This window comes from Coturnix japonica, chromosome Z, assembly GCF_054131305.1.
Source record: "Coturnix japonica strain WE chromosome Z, WE-NBRP24, whole genome shotgun sequence".
In the NCBI taxonomy this organism is placed as follows: domain Eukaryota; kingdom Metazoa; phylum Chordata; class Aves; order Galliformes; family Phasianidae; genus Coturnix; species Coturnix japonica.
In genome coordinates this window covers 2394724-2409618 of record NC_140702.1, presented here as the reverse complement: position 1 = coordinate 2409618, position 14895 = coordinate 2394724, and the positions used below count along the sequence as shown (strand labels likewise).

General features: G+C 46.6%; 1 protein-coding gene across 6 annotated transcripts in view; it reads left to right on the top strand.

Annotated features, from left to right (window-relative positions):
• Positions 1-14895, top strand: part of LOC146753437 (rho GTPase-activating protein 32-like) — a 31511-nt gene that overhangs the window by 3843 nt on the left and 12773 nt on the right. For 2 of the 6 annotated variants that reach the window (XM_085530509.1, XM_085530511.1), the window contains 12 exons: positions 1169-1297; positions 1985-2201; positions 4869-5013; positions 5105-5309; positions 5588-5730; positions 6123-6435; positions 7104-7249; positions 7734-7982; positions 8724-8868; positions 9118-9339; positions 10075-10118; positions 11866-14057. The gene's annotated coding sequence lies outside the window, so the exon portion shown is untranslated. Of the gene's footprint in view, positions 1-1138; positions 1298-1922; positions 2202-4868; positions 5014-5104; positions 5310-5587; positions 5731-6122; positions 6436-7103; positions 7250-7733; positions 7983-8723; positions 8869-9117; positions 9340-10074; positions 10119-11865; positions 14058-14895 lie in introns of all 6 variants that reach the window. The other 4 variants (XM_085530512.1, XM_085530510.1, XM_085530508.1 and 1 more) reach the window with 4 other exon arrangements.

Below are 14895 nucleotides of genomic sequence, written 5' to 3'. Positions count from 1 at the left end.
CTCAGCTGGGCTAAAGTCCAGCAGTCTGTGGCCTTTGGCTTCAGCAAGTTTAACTACATCTTCTAGGCAAGTTCTGGGCAAGATTATTCTACTCAGGAAGCACAACAAATGAGAGAACAAAAATAGCCTCATGAAAACAGAACCATAGAATTGTTTGGATTGGAAAGGTCTGCGTTTTAGTGTTTCATGATCAAATGTTTTAGTAAGTTGGACTGGTCCTACGAAGTAGTATGACTGCAGTAAGCAGTGTACATGGTGTGCTGTGAGTACTGCACACATTCCTCTTGGCAGCTTGTGGAACAGAAATTGTGCATTGTTTGGATTGTGTAAGCATTCCTGTTGGTCTCTTGTGATGCTTACCTTCTTAGAGCACCTTTCCTCGTTTGGCTCTACATATTTTGGTACCTTACTTGTTCTGTTTGTCTTAGCAAGGAAGGTCTTCTTCTGAAGCATCCTCAGTCTTGGTCTGGGCAGCATACTTAGAAATGACATGGACATTACATGAGAGGGTGGTCAAAGGAGGGAAGATCTCACCTTTCTGATCAGTTTCCTTTTAGAAGACACGGTCCTGGAGAGGATTTGCTTTCCTTGTTTCCTAGAGACTTGGATTCTTAGATGGTTTTGGCTGCAGCTATTTCTGATGTTAATTCCTTGTTCTGTACTTTAGTAGCCAAGTGCAAGTGGAGTGCTTTGGAATTGTCTGAAGTTGCCAGGTTGCTTGTGATCACATATGTACTGTGGAGATATCTGTGGTGCCAGTGATAATTCAGTGTGATGAACTTGAAGGCTTTCATTAGAATTGCAGCCCTAATACAAACAATGACTTGAACTCTGTAATTCTGTGTAAAATCATTAGCTAGCTTGTGGTCCGGGTCTTCAAACCAAAGGCTATGAGGTGCTGCTCTTGTTGACGCAGGCTGTGAAAGATGACTTGAGCTCTAAGAGTAATTTCCCTTCTGCTCTTGATATGAACGTCAAATCCAAAATTACAGTATTAAGAACATAATATAAAAGTTGGTGCTGCTGGCTTGTGGACCTGCATTAGCTGTTAGCCATAGTTTGGAACTTGCAAAGCAATCTTATTTAGATTTTAGTGATGAAATCTTCTGATGAAATCTTCCTTTTAATTCTGCAAAAGAATCTCAATGGAACATTTCTGTCTGAAAAGGCTCTGACGTATGAAGATGTGCCAGACTGCAGCCATGTGCCAGATGCGTTTGGATCCATGGAATTTTCTGATGTAGCTTCAGTGTTTGAAGAATCTCCGCTCGATCTAAATACTCAGAGAACAAAGCAGGTCTGTGAAGATGTAGTGCTAGTTTCTTACAGAAAAAATACAGCACTTAATCCAGAAATCTGCTTCTCATTGTATATAGAGCTTAGTCTGTATTTAAGTATCTAGTGGACCTTGACCAAAGGGAGATACAGATTCAGCAAAGAAGCATGTTAAGCATAAATTTTGGTGCCTTCTGCCTGTAGGACATGGTTGGTTTGATGAGAAACCTAACTCCAGTGTTTGGTTTGCACAGAAACAGCAAGCAAAGGAACAAGTAAAGGAGTCAGGGAGGATTTTAAAACACATCGGGAAGCGATAAGGCACAGTTCATAAGATTCTGGAGTTAGGCCAGAGGTAGACAGAGCTTGAAAGGTACCGAAAGAAATTCAAGACAAGAACATGCACAGTGATGTGATTGAAATTTTGCAGCAAAACTATGTGATAATTCATAGTTATGTTTAGATAAGCTGGTGAGGGTTAATCCTAAATGGAGAACTGAGATGAACAAATCAAAAAATGGCGTTTGACAGTGTATAAGAAACGAACTTATTCTAGGAGAGAATCAGAGGTTTCAACTCTTTTGTTCAATAGACAAGTAGTGTATGATGTTTTTATAAGCATTGTGTCTGACCTTCTCAGCTGTTAGAATTTCCTTGACAGTAACTTCTCCGGCTGTGATCAGAAAACCTTTTGTTACATCTCTGGCAGCATTCGAGGCATGATACTCAACTGGGTGATATGGAATTCACACTGTCAACTCCAGTGACAAGAAAAGTGGCATCTAAGAAGCGTGCAAACACAGAGAATGTTGATGCAGAGTCAGCGTTAAGAAATGAGCTGCCCTTTGCACTTCCTGCTCCTGCTCTTTTCAAAGAGTCAGAGAAGCAAGTAGAAGGCATACCCTTTCAGGCACCTACTTCCAAAGGTATGTTGTGTCTAACAAATGGAAACCTAGAACATGTGTAGCTTAGGAGTTTTTTAATTTAAATATGAATGCAAGCCTTGTAGGTCCTAAAATTCTGAAAGGTTTCAGTGTGGGGTTTATTTGGTCACAGCACATACAGCCACCAGCCTGTAGATCTGACAGTGCACTGCAAGCGGTTTAACCATCTATCAGGGCACGGTACTTGTCTATTAATGATAGAAGTTCCCCAGTTTCACAAGCAGCATGCCTTTAGATGCATTCAGATAATGAGACAAGTGCTGTGTTCCTAAAACTAGCATGTGCTTCTACTTCCCATCGAGATCTAGTAGATAATTTCTTTAACATTCTTGATGAGGGTTTTGTTTTGTTTTTATTTTTTTCTGGGCTGTTATTTTGAGTGAAAGAAAAGGGTATGCTTTTATTTAAGCGTGCTTTTGATTGCATCTTGCTTCTAAATTAAATGTAACCTACTGACTTCCTCATGATAGCATTCTAGTACTTGCGTGTATCTGTTCAGCATGGCAATGGAAATAGTTTGACTAGCAATACAGACACCTACATTTATGTGATGTACCACGGAAATGTGTCTGTAGTATCAGCACTTCCAAGTTAAAAAATAAAAAAGAAGTTTGTCCTCAGCCTCTTTTAGTGTTGATACTGTGCATATTAAGTCTGCCCTTTAAGATACTAAGCATTTCTTACAATTTGAGATTCTTCTATTCCAATTGCTCAGGAATTTTCTTCAGAAAGGCTGTATCTTTGCAGGCTAATGTGTTATTAGGGGTTACTGATCATATCACTTCACCTTTGTTAAGTGTTCAACAAAGTGTAGTACGAGGGCTAGTTGTTCATATAGGTTTCATTTTTGTCTTAAGACTGCATGTGGTAACGTGTGATGTTTGTCTTATGGTAAGTTTAATAAGTAAAAGTAGGTATTTCTTAAAGGAGAAGTGCAGTAGTGTGATTTCTGCTCCTTTTTGTTAGATATTCCCGAGAGTTAAATAATTAAAATATTTTTGTTGTCCAGTTGGAAATTCTGACATTCAGGGCAGGCTGAAGCATTCCTTAGAGATAATGAATGGTGGAAGTATCTCTTGGAAATGTTGAGAACATCATTGTCTGGGGACAACTGCAGCTATGTAAAGCTGAATCTTTGAGCTTTTAGACTGAGTTGTCTCCACAAACTCAAAACTGTTCCACGTAACTCTTTTCCAACATGTATCCACAGAACTTCTTAGGCTGCTACTTAACACACAGTATTAACTGTGGGTATGTAATTCACACCTTTCATATGAAGGAAAGTACTTGATGTGGAATGGAACTTTATGAGACAGTAAATTCCTCAGTGTTTATTTTGAGACCAGTGCCAGAGCAAGGAAGCAGTTCTGTCTAATTCTCATCCCTTCCAAACCTGTAATACTGAACTGCACCGCTCCCTCAAAGACTTGACTTACAGAGCTCTGGGGAAATCAGTCTTAAGTTTCTTTTTCAGTCTTCTCATTGTAGTTGAAACCCATTTTATCACTCTGAAGATGCAGACTAGAGATAGGTAGGAGGCTGGCTTTAAAAAGTTAATTGCTAATCATGAGAAGTCCTGACTGAAGAAAAATAGATAGATCAGTTGGCAGAACAGGCAGGTGAAGAAGTCTTCAATTCCAGACGGTCCACTTAAAATCTCTGACCCCAAGTCAAAACCTGTAAAATATTCTAAGGAGGACAGGAGTCGAATGAATGACTTAGAAGGGAAGAGAGCAAGCTGACAGGTGGGTGCACACCCACAGGGATAGCTGTTTATGAGTGTGGATAGTGATAGGACAAGGGGAATGGTTTTAAACTGAGACAGGGGACGTTTAGGTTGGATCTTAGGAAGATGTTTTTCGCTCAGAGGGTGGTGTTGCACTGGAACAGGTTGCCCAAGGAGGCTGTGGATGCCCCATCCCTGCAGGCATTCAAGGCCAGGCTGGATGTGGCTCTGGGCAACCTGGGCTGGTGGTTGGCATCCCTGCACATAGCAGGGGTGTTGAAACTAGGTGATGGCTGCGGTTCTTTGCAACCCGGGCCATTCTACGATTCTCTGATACGGGGGGATATGAGTCTATAGGGTGGACAATAGGGGGATGTGCTCGCAGACACTCGTGCAGCCCTGTGCACACACACATGCGTGTGCAGTTCCATCCTCGCTTTATGCAGTCCTGTGTGCACTCACATGTGTTTTGTATTGATTTCCCACTGAATCCTCCTGTGGACTTGTAGTTAGGCTGGGAGTGAAGGGGAGCACTGGGTAGCTGTTTGTGTTCCCTGCTGTGTGCTGTGGGGTTGTGCTGGCAGCGGTGCAGTTGGTTTGTTTTCCTTGGGAGTGTGGGAAGGAGCTTAGCAGGCCTGGTTCTTTTCTCAATGGATTCTGATCCCCCAGTGTCACTACACCAGGGAGTGCACGATCTAAAGGACTTCTGGGTTGTAATAAACTGGTATCTCGGTAGCTTCTATTATTTCAGAATGGGTGTTGTAGTGCAAGCAATCTGGGGGGCATGATTTATCGTCTCCGTAGCTAACGCTGTGTGGGACATTTTGACCTGCTTTGGCTTGCCAGTGCTTTCCTCTGTCTCCATTTGTCTGGAGCCTCGTTGAAGTATATGCCTACTGTGGAAATATTTTCTTCTTTCCTAGCTTTTGTGGTATAAAGAAGCGCAGAAAGGTGCTGGAACAGCTTGTTCTAGATGGCATCTCAAGGCAACTGGAGAAGAGGAAGAATCTTCAGGAATAGTCAGCATGGATTGACCAAGAGCAAATTGTACTTGACCAACAGTGCTAGGTGAGCTTCTGCTTTAAAGCATCAAGCTGTATAAACAAGGCAGTTTTAAAAGCAAGCTTGCCAGTTCTTATTTAACCAGTGATTTTTTCAGGAAGGAAAACTTTGAGATGCTGTTTGCTAATGGAAGATGGAGAGAGGAAAAGCAAGAGAAAGGCATGGTGTGCATAGCCACCACATCCCATCTGCAGCGTTCTCCCCCTGTGCAAATGAGGAGCTTCAAGCATCAAGCTTGGCCTGGGCCATGGAAAGGGAGCATGCAAACATCTGGGCCAACCCCAAACGAGTTAGTTCTGCAGGTTGGTTGTTTTCTGCTGTTTGTCTCACATCCTGTTGCTCAGCGGTAGATTTGTTCATGTTCAGTGCCAACAGGAAACTCTCACAGCATTTTTGTTTCTGCTGTCCCAGCACTTTGATCCCTTGCTGCTGGGATGGGGTGCTTGAAGAATGATACATGTGTTGATGTCCAGCCTGGCTTTGAGGATGAGTCTGCATCCCTGGCGGGACTGAGGGTGGGAGCAGGCCAGGTTGAATCCGGTGCACTTTGCTCTCATTCTTAGTGCTTGTTCTTGCGCAGGAGGGCAGGTGGTGAACCTCATGAGCCAGTGCCTGCAGGTGGGGTTTGCGGAGAAAGAGGTCCTGCAGGTCTTGTGTGACACCCATGGAACCGTAGCGAGGCTGCATGGGTGTAAAACACCAGGAATCAACAGAGGTGTGAAGGTGAGCTGTGGGCTGCAGTACCACAGGAAGGGATGTGTGTGCTCTGGGTTTGGATGCTTCTGTGTGTTTTAAGTGACTGAGATACCACTGCTCAGTCTGCTTGAGTGTATAGAACAAGTGTAACATCCATTCTGATGGAGAATTGTGAACGGAGTCCTATGGGTTTGAGACCTGCCATTAAGCTTGTGGGCATCATCCAGGAGTTGGGGATGAAGGAAGGAAAGTTGGGGTGAGAGGATGAGGTGTAGGAACAGAAACTTCTTTGGTCCATATTAACTCCTCCCTTTTTTGATTAGGAATCGATGTGGGTTTTTTTTAATAAAGAAATAGACACATTGCGAAGCCTATGAATGAATTGATTCACGCCTGCTGATTGGTGCTGTTCTCTACAGGGAGCTGCAGTGGAAATGGGCACTTGTGGTCCAGTGTCTGGCCCGCTCCCGTGAGCTCAGATCAGCCAAGTTGTCAAGGCCTGGCTCTTGGTTGGTGAGTTGTGCCAAGGTCAGAGAGTTGGATTTTCTGGGCTTTGAGACACGTCTTCCAGATGCACGTTGTGTTATTTCTGATGTGTTGACCTGTTGAGGTCCAGCCCCAAATGAGGATTCAAGTACTACCACTGCAGGAATGGTTTAGATTGGAGTTGGAATGCAGAAGGTTGGAGTCAGCAGGAGCAGGGAATCGATCATCCCCCTGTACTCGGCACTGGTGAGTCCTCACCTTGAGTTCTGTGTTCAGTTCTTGGCCCCTCACTGCAAGAAGGACACTGAAATCCTGGGATATGTCCAAAGAAAAACATTGAAGCTGTGAGGTGTCTAGAGCACAAGTCTCTTTGCAAGCACTATCTTAGAGGCAGCCTTGATTTCTCCAGCCCCAAGCTTTGTGCCACAAGAGCTCTCCTGCTTCTAGCTGTGATGTGAGACCGTATGGAAGGCTCTGCAGAAGTCCTTCCTTTTCTGTATTTTGTGTGGCTTTGGACTTGTTTTCGTCTTTCTCAAAGCCCAGTGCACTGTCCCCATGGGACTTAATAAGACACTTGGTGTCTCTGGCTGGGATCTGCTCGGTGATAAACATGCATGCGAAGAACTTAGTGATAGTGTGGGCTCCAAACCTCTTAAGGTAAACTTCTTTTTCCGTTTCAACACGATGCTTAGTTCTGCTCTCCCCCAAACCCAGGTGCACAATTTCTAGATGGCAGTTTCTACTCACTTGTTTAGCTGGGACTGCTGTGTCCCTGATCATCCAGGAGAATTTCGTCAGTGGCATCACTGTTTGCCCACTGTGGAAGTCTCCAGAGCCCAGTTTTTGGCTACAGAAATTCAGACTTGGGGAAATGACCTTGGGGAAATGCCTTGTAAGATCTGCCTTTTCTTCAGATCCCAGCAGAGCCAATCTTCCTGCGCCAGTGGTGAAGCTGCCTGCATGGAGCTGCAGACACAGTCATATGTTGTGGAATACCTCATCAGCCACACAGATGTCATCTTCTGCTCCAAATCCACACCAGCCGTGGGAGAGTGAGCAGGTGAGTGTCTTCCTCCATTAGCTTGATCTTGATCTGACAGCTTCATCCAATCCAGGGCTTCGCCAAGACCTTTGAAAATTCTATTACTCTCGAGGAGACAGCAGGCTTCTGGGCTTAGATTAGAATATGGTGCCCCATTCCTGGATCCTTAGTGTGTCCAAACACAAACCTTACATGGAGAAAACGGTCACTGCTGTTAAGATTTTTTGCAAGCAGGTGAAGCTTGATTGAAGTGTTACAGCAAAGCTTTCTGAGATCCCTGCCCCCTAGTTTTTCTAGGGTTTTTGTTTGCCTGTTTCAGTATAGTGAGTTGCTATTAATTGTGGCTGTGTCCTTTGCCACTAGCATACCTCTGAGCACATGGTTATTTTGAGCTCCTCTTCTTCCAGTGTCTCAGATAAGCAAGTCTGAGAGAAATGCAGAACTGGGATGGCTGTGCTGCTGCTTTCTGATCCTCCGTCTTACCTGTGGTTTTCCCTTGCAGGGCACAGTTCTCTGGCAGGGCCCAAGTCTGTGTTGGTGTCTCCTCCATCCACAAAGCTGCTCACCGTGCAGGAGGCACAGGCTGAGAGGAGAGGCCAGAGCAGCTCTCCTGTTGCAACACGGAGCAGCAAGATACAAGTGGAGGAAGGGCCTGCAGCTGTACTGAGGAACTTCAACGCAATCATTGATTTTCCATCTGAAAGATAAAGAAAGAGGAATTCCCTTTCCAGCCGCTATCATCATTGTTCAGGTGATTTCTATTGGTTTATTTTTTGTCCATTATATCTCCGAGCACTCAACTAAAAAACAGTTGTCCTACGGGCTCAGTGGAGCCACACAAGGTGCATTTCCTTCCTGATTGGCAGGCACTCATGAGATGCAGAGAGCCACGCTGGTGTCTATCCTGGTCTGTGCTGGCTGTACCTGGAAACATTGGGGTTTTCCAGATTTCAGGGCCACGCACATGAAACCAATTGTGCTTCTCCTGTAAGCAGAGCTGTTGGTTGGACTTGCTGGCACTAGAAATTAAAGGTGGCAGTGAGCTGAGGCCGAGGAGGTTTTAACGTAAGAATCAGAGACCTAACCAGGTCCCCCAGCAGACACAGCAGTCTGTCCATGGAGCGCTCTGTGAAGGACTTTTTACCTTCTCCGAAGCTGACCCACAAGAGAGCATTCAGTGATGACTTGTGAGCACCGTTTCCTCAGAAAGCAGTTACACCTGCCGGCTCCTGTCCTTTCCTGCTGCTGAGCCTTTGCTCACATGCTCCGCATCTTGCTTGACATGGTTGAGAGGAATGTAGCCAGCAGGACATGAGGGCTGAGCTGTAGGAATGGATGCATCCTCTGCTATTTGAAACAGAGCGTGTTTCTAAGCTGTGTTTCAGCAGAAAGCAGGCAGTGCCGGGAACAGGCAAATATAGGCAAGGGCTCGGTGCAGCTCATCACTCACCCTGCACCACGACTGACAGCATGCTCTGTTTTCTCTCTCCAGACCAAGTTCTCCCAGTAAGAGGGCAGAGTCAGCAGCTGGCAGTTGGTGTTCCTGCTTCTGCCTGCACAGACCATCCGCTGTGGCCAAACGCCAACTGCAGAGCAGTGCCAGGGAGCCCTCTGAAGCAGAAGTCATGGTCCTGCAGGTAAGGGTGCAAACCCAGCTTTCAAAACACTGCTTGTCAGCTACACAGGTAGAATTCATGCTTTCAGTGGGCTTGTACCTCCTTCTGTATTCCTGCGTTCAAGCCCGTGCCTGACATCTTTGGTTGACTCCTGTCTTTCTCAAATGAGTCTCGCAAGCTGCTTAAAACCTGCTTGACAGGCAGCACCAAGCCTTTGCCCTCTTGGATAGTGAAAGTTTACACTAACTGCTGTGTGTCTACTTCTTCCAGGCGAATCGAGCCCTTGCCAACTCAGGAACCCACCGGCAAGTTGCAATGATGCACGTTGTACTTCCATCAATGGAGTGCACTTAGGATGCATGAGTCACTGCAGTTCCAAGGACACCCTTCCACATGACAGCAATGATGGAGAGAAGGAGGTCTGACCTACTCAGTTTTTGGCCCCTCCATGAGAGAAAACGTTCCGGTTCTGGAACATCTTCAGCTACGAAGGTAGTAAGGGGTCTGGAGCACAAAGCTTACAAGGAGCAGCTGAAGGTGTTGGGATTGTTCAGCCTGTAGAAGAGGAGGCTCAGAAGAGACCTTATAACTCTCTGTAACTTCCTGAAGTTAGGTTGTAGTGAGCTGGGGTTTGGCCTCTTCTCTCGAGTAATCAGTGATAGAACTAGAGGGAATGGTTTTAAGCTGCGCAAGGGAAGATTCAGGCTGGACATTAGGAAATATTACTTCCCCTAAAGGGTATTCAGGCATTGGAATGCACTGCCCAGGGAGGTGGTGGAGTCACCAACCATGGGAGTGTTCAAGAAACGTTTGGAATATGATTTATCCAGGAATTATTGGTAATGGCTGGACCAGATGATCTTCTAGGTCTTTTCCAACCTTGATAATTCTGTGATTCTGAGCTGAGAAGCTTTTCTTGCTCAAGTCCTGCTTCCAAGCTTAACCACCTACAATGAAGTTGATGTCAATTTTCTGGTGTCCTTCAATTACGTGTCCGCATTTGCCCAAAATCAGGAGGTAACCAGCTACAGTGAAGTGAGCAATTTCAGTGCCTGTTTCTGATGGTGGCAATGAGTTCAGAGGTCACACTTAATTGATGGTGCCTGTTTCCATTCTGACAAAGGCTGTAGTTGCAGCTGACTTCCCGAGGCTGCCATACGTGGTGGTGACGCAGCCTTGGGCTTGTGCGTTTGCATGACTCCCACCTTTCCTTTCTGTGTCTTGCAGGTCAGCTGGTGCTGGAAGCGGCCGGTATCTGAGTAGGAATGAAGGTGAGTGCAGGAGCAGCTGCTGAGGGGAAGAAGGAAGTCCATGCTAATGAGCTCTGAAGCATCTGCAGGTCCAGTACGAAAGGAGGCAGCAGTGATGCAGGGGGCTCCCCAGCAGGAAGCAGGCTGATCCAAATGCTTGCTGAGAGTTTGGAAGCCCAAACCCTTATGGTCTCTGTAAGGGTGGCTAATATAAAGATGTTAACCAAGATGGTGGTAAATAGTCAAAGGTTGTTAGCAAAGGAAAACTCACCAATGTCGATGCCTTGACCAGAAAGCTGAGGCAGTCTCAACTGGGGAGCAGTCTCCAAGAGATGCTGCCTCAGTGGTGGTCAGCCTTTAAATGAGGTCTCAGAGGAGGTGGAGTCGAGATCCACCCCTTCTGGGAGCACAGCTAGATTACTCTCACCTGTGCTCCCGCAGCTGACCCAACACTTGCCTCAGCTGATTAATCAGAGGTTCAAGCTGTGATTTCCCATACAGTCTCTAAGCTGAAGGCAGCATCTCCTTGATCTGATGGTGGTGTGCCTGAGTGAGGGAGTGATCCAAGCTGAATTCAGAAGAGTCATCTTAATTTCTCTGCTATTTTACTTCAGATGACACCTATTGGGTGTTGGTTTCTTAAAATTTGGATCTAGGAGGTGGCCTCTTCCTTTACTTCTGACGAAAGCACAGAAGTGCAGCAGGAGTAGAAGACAAAGAGGTTTTCTTCGTGACAGGAACACCAATTATTTGATTCAAATGTAGAACTGTGATGAAGATGGTGAAGAACAGATCCGCCTCAATGATATGCTTGATCTCATAAGGAATGAGCATGTGATCAAAGACAGACAGCATGGCTTTAGCAGGGGAAGGCCATGCCTAACCAATCTGGTGGCCTTCTATGATGGAGTGATGGCATTTGTGGACAAAAGGAAGGAAACTGATGTCATTGACCTGGACTTGAGCAAGATCTTTGACATGGCCCTCCACCACATCCTTATCTCTAAACTGGAGGGATGTGGATTTGACAGGTGGACCACCTGGTGGATAAGGGATTGGTTGAAAGGCCACAGACAGAGGGTGGTGATTCATGGTTCTGTGTCCAGGTGAAGGCTGATAACAAGTGGTGTCATGCAGGAGTCTGTCTTGGGACCAGTGCTTTTTTACATGGTTATCAGTGACACCAATGATGCAATGGAGTGCACCCTCTGCTGTTTGCTGAGTGGTGCGGCTGATGCAGTGGAAGGAAGGGATGCCATTCAGAGGGAGCTCAACCGAGAGGTTGGCCTAGGTGAATCTAATGAGGTTCAAGACAGCAAAGTGCAAGGTTTTGCACTTGGGCTGGAGGAATCCCAGGCATTTCTACAGCCTGGGAGGAGCAGTCCTTAAGAGAAGCCCCGCAGAGAAGGACCTGGGGGTCCTGGTGGATGAAAAACAGAACGTGAGCCATCAGCGTGCTCTTGCAGCTCAGAGAGCAAATGGTCCCCTGGGCTCCATCAGAAGAGGGGATGGCCAGCAGGGACTGGGAGGTGATTGATCTTCATGATCCTTGAGGTCCCTTCCAACCCGGGCCATTCTATGATTCTGTGATTACACTCGCTGTCAGAAATAACGGCAGCTGTACAGAAGCTGGATATATTTGGGGACAGTTCTTGTAACCAGCTGATTTTAAGACCTTGCCAGAGTTGAGAGTCTAAATTGCATGTCAGAAGAAAGCTGGGAAAGTGGTTATTGCTCATTCTTTTTCATTTGCTGATTCTTTCTTTAGGGATCCTTTTCCAAAGGAGATTCTGGTGATGGAAGCAGTTGAAGAAAGAACCAAAGCAGCTCTTGCCAAGAGTGCTTGAAGTCCCTGTGGAGAGAAGCAAAGAACTTGGGCTTCCTCTGGGATGCTCCCCACCATGTCTCAGGAAGGAGACAACTGCTGTTCCACTTTCTGCTCTGTGTGTGGAAAGGTACGTCTGGGTTTCTTCTGCTTGTTTTTTCTTTCTTTTTCTGGCTTTGAAGGAGAAGGGGTGGAGCAAGGGGAGACCCACTGGTCATTTGTTACCTCAAGAGCAGGATGGATTCTGCATTGACTGTGAAAAACCTGGGCTAGTAGCATGGGCATGTTTCAGGCTGGACTCTTCTTTTGCTGCTTGGTTTCCTTTTGGCTACAGGGAGACAGCTGTCTAAAGGTGTGTTTTCAAACCCACTTTCCAAAACCATGTTTCATTGTTGCAGGTGGTTCAGTGTGCTCTTGCAGTGCAGATGCTGTAGTTTGCTGTAGAATCTGAATGGTTTCTGTTCCTAGGGGAGGACTGGGAGGAGGTAATGAGAAGAGAATTCAATGCCTGAGGTGTATATTAGTGAGAAATATTGGCATGAGGTGCTGAAAGTCTTGAGCTGTCAAAGGCCAGTGTTGCAGAAAGGAACCAGGTCGAGACTCGAACTCGTGGGTACTCCAGGGTTGATTTTATTAACAAGCTCAGTGCTCAGGTGAAACATTTTCCCTAACAGCCAGTGAGGCTCAGACTCCTTAACCTGCTGGAGCAGGGTGGAAGCAAGGAGTGGGCACTGCCGTCCCACAGGCTGCACTTGGTTCTGGTCTGCCAGGTCTGTGCTGGCCTGGATTTCTTCTGAGAAGTTTGTTGGAGCTGCTTGGAGTAGTGAAGGGTGGGGAAGAAGTGCTGCTCAAGAGCTAAGGCTCTGCTTGATCATTTTGGATGGATTTAACCATGATATCTGAAGACACAGTTTCCATCAGAATGGTCCCAGCATTGTGCAAGTGTCTCAGCTGAAGCCCCTGAGCAGATGTGTGAGAGCACCCGCCTCCTCCAGCTGAGCCATTGGAAAGCTGACTGTGCCCAGTAATTACAGCTTCTGCAGATTGAATGTGCTTCCAAGTGTTTTCCTTAGTGATCAATCATGTCCCAGCACTCTGAGATTCCATCTCTGGCACAATCTGGAGCATCTCTGCAATCCTTGGGTGCCCATTCCCACCAGCATTTCTTCCTTTCTCTCTTTAGAATCAGTGTGGTGCAGTTCCCTGTGTTTGTGAGCAGCAGAGATCCAATGGCAGCTTTCAGCACACAGAGGGATGTGATGGGGACAGACTGTCCTTACCGCCATGCAGAAGGGAGTTTTTACTGTCCTCTATCAAGAAGTATGAAAGAATAGAGTTTGAATGATACTTGTGAGCAGGTGCTGTGCTGTAGGGGATGTCAGGTAACCATTAATTTGGGGGTGCAGGAAGGAGCAGTGAAAGTGATGTATTAGTTTGTGTTTTGGCTGTTGGAGTGCAGTTCCATTTTTGGGAGCAAAACTATGGGCTAAGATGGAAAACAGAAGGGAGAAGGCTGATACCTGGATCGTGGGCTGAGCTTTGGTGACTGCAGCCATTTGCAGTAGAAGTTTTGCACAGTGGGGTTCAGAATGGGAGCTGATGATGAATGGGAGCTGCTCAAGGGACAGACTTCCACATACAAGTTCCAGTGCCTCAATGACTTTCTTGTAGCGAGGAGCCCAAAACTGAACATAAGACTTGAGGCGCAGCCTCCCCAGTGTTGAGTCCAAGGAGATGATTACCTCTCTGCTCCTGCTGGCCACACTATTTCTTAGACAGGCCAGGATGCCGTTGGCCTTCTTGGCCACCTGGGCACACTGTTGGCTCATGTTCAGCTGAGCATCGACCAACAGCCCCAGGTCCATTTCCTCTGCACAGTCCTGCAGCCACTCAGCCCCAGGCCTATAGCGCTGCATGGGGTTATTGTGGCCAAAGTGCAGGACCTGGCATTTGGCCTCACTGAACCTCATCCCATTCACCTCAGCCCAGTGAGGTTGATCCAGCTTATCTAGATCCCTCTGAAGGGGCCTCCCTTCCCTCAGGCAGATTGACACCAGCTCCCAGACAAAAGACAAAAAGAGAAGAAAGCAGAAATGAAGAAGGCTTCTCTGAGAGCTGACCCTGCACCTGCAGAGGTGAGTCCTTGTTATGGACAGACACAGCTCTTGTTGTCAGGGCCTCCATGATGAAGATGTCACTGGCTGGGTGGATGGGGGGAGAGTGGTAGATGTAGTCTACCTTGATTTCAGCAAGGTTTTTGATACTGTCCCTAGTGACATCCTTATAACAAAGCTGAGGAAGTATGGGATAGATGAGTGGACAGTGAAGTGGGTCGTGAACTGTCTGACTGGCAGAGTGCAGAGGGTTGTCGTTGGCGGTGCTGAGAGGGGATTGGATCCAGGTTTATAAATACCTGAGGTGTGGGGGCCATAGTGGCACGGCTGGTCTCTTTTCAGTAGTGCGTGGGGACAGGACTAGGGGTAATGGGGTGAAACTTGTGCATAGGAAGTTCCACATGAATGTGCACTATAACTTCTTTATGGTGAGGGTGACGGAGCACTGGAACAGGCTTCCCAGGGAGGTGGTGGAGTCTCCTTCTCTGGAGATATTCAAGACCCGCCTGAACACCTACCTGTGCAACGTGGTGTAGGGAGCCTGCATTGGCAGGGGGGTTGGACTCAATGATCTCTAGAGGTCCCTTCCAACCCCTACAATTCTGTGATTCTGTTGGAATGTGGGAATGCAAGAAAGAATATTCTGAGCAAAAGCTGTGGAGTGAGATAAATGGCATGAGAAAGCAAAGCTGATAACCAAGGAGGGCTCCAGAAGAGAAAACGAAGTCCAATAGGGCATATTTAGAGACAGGTGAAGAACCCTTGAGCTCACTGAGGAGTACTAGGTTGCTCTGGAATGTCTCTTGGGCTCCCTACAGCACACATACTTGCTCTGGGGCATGTCTGGATGTCTGTAGAG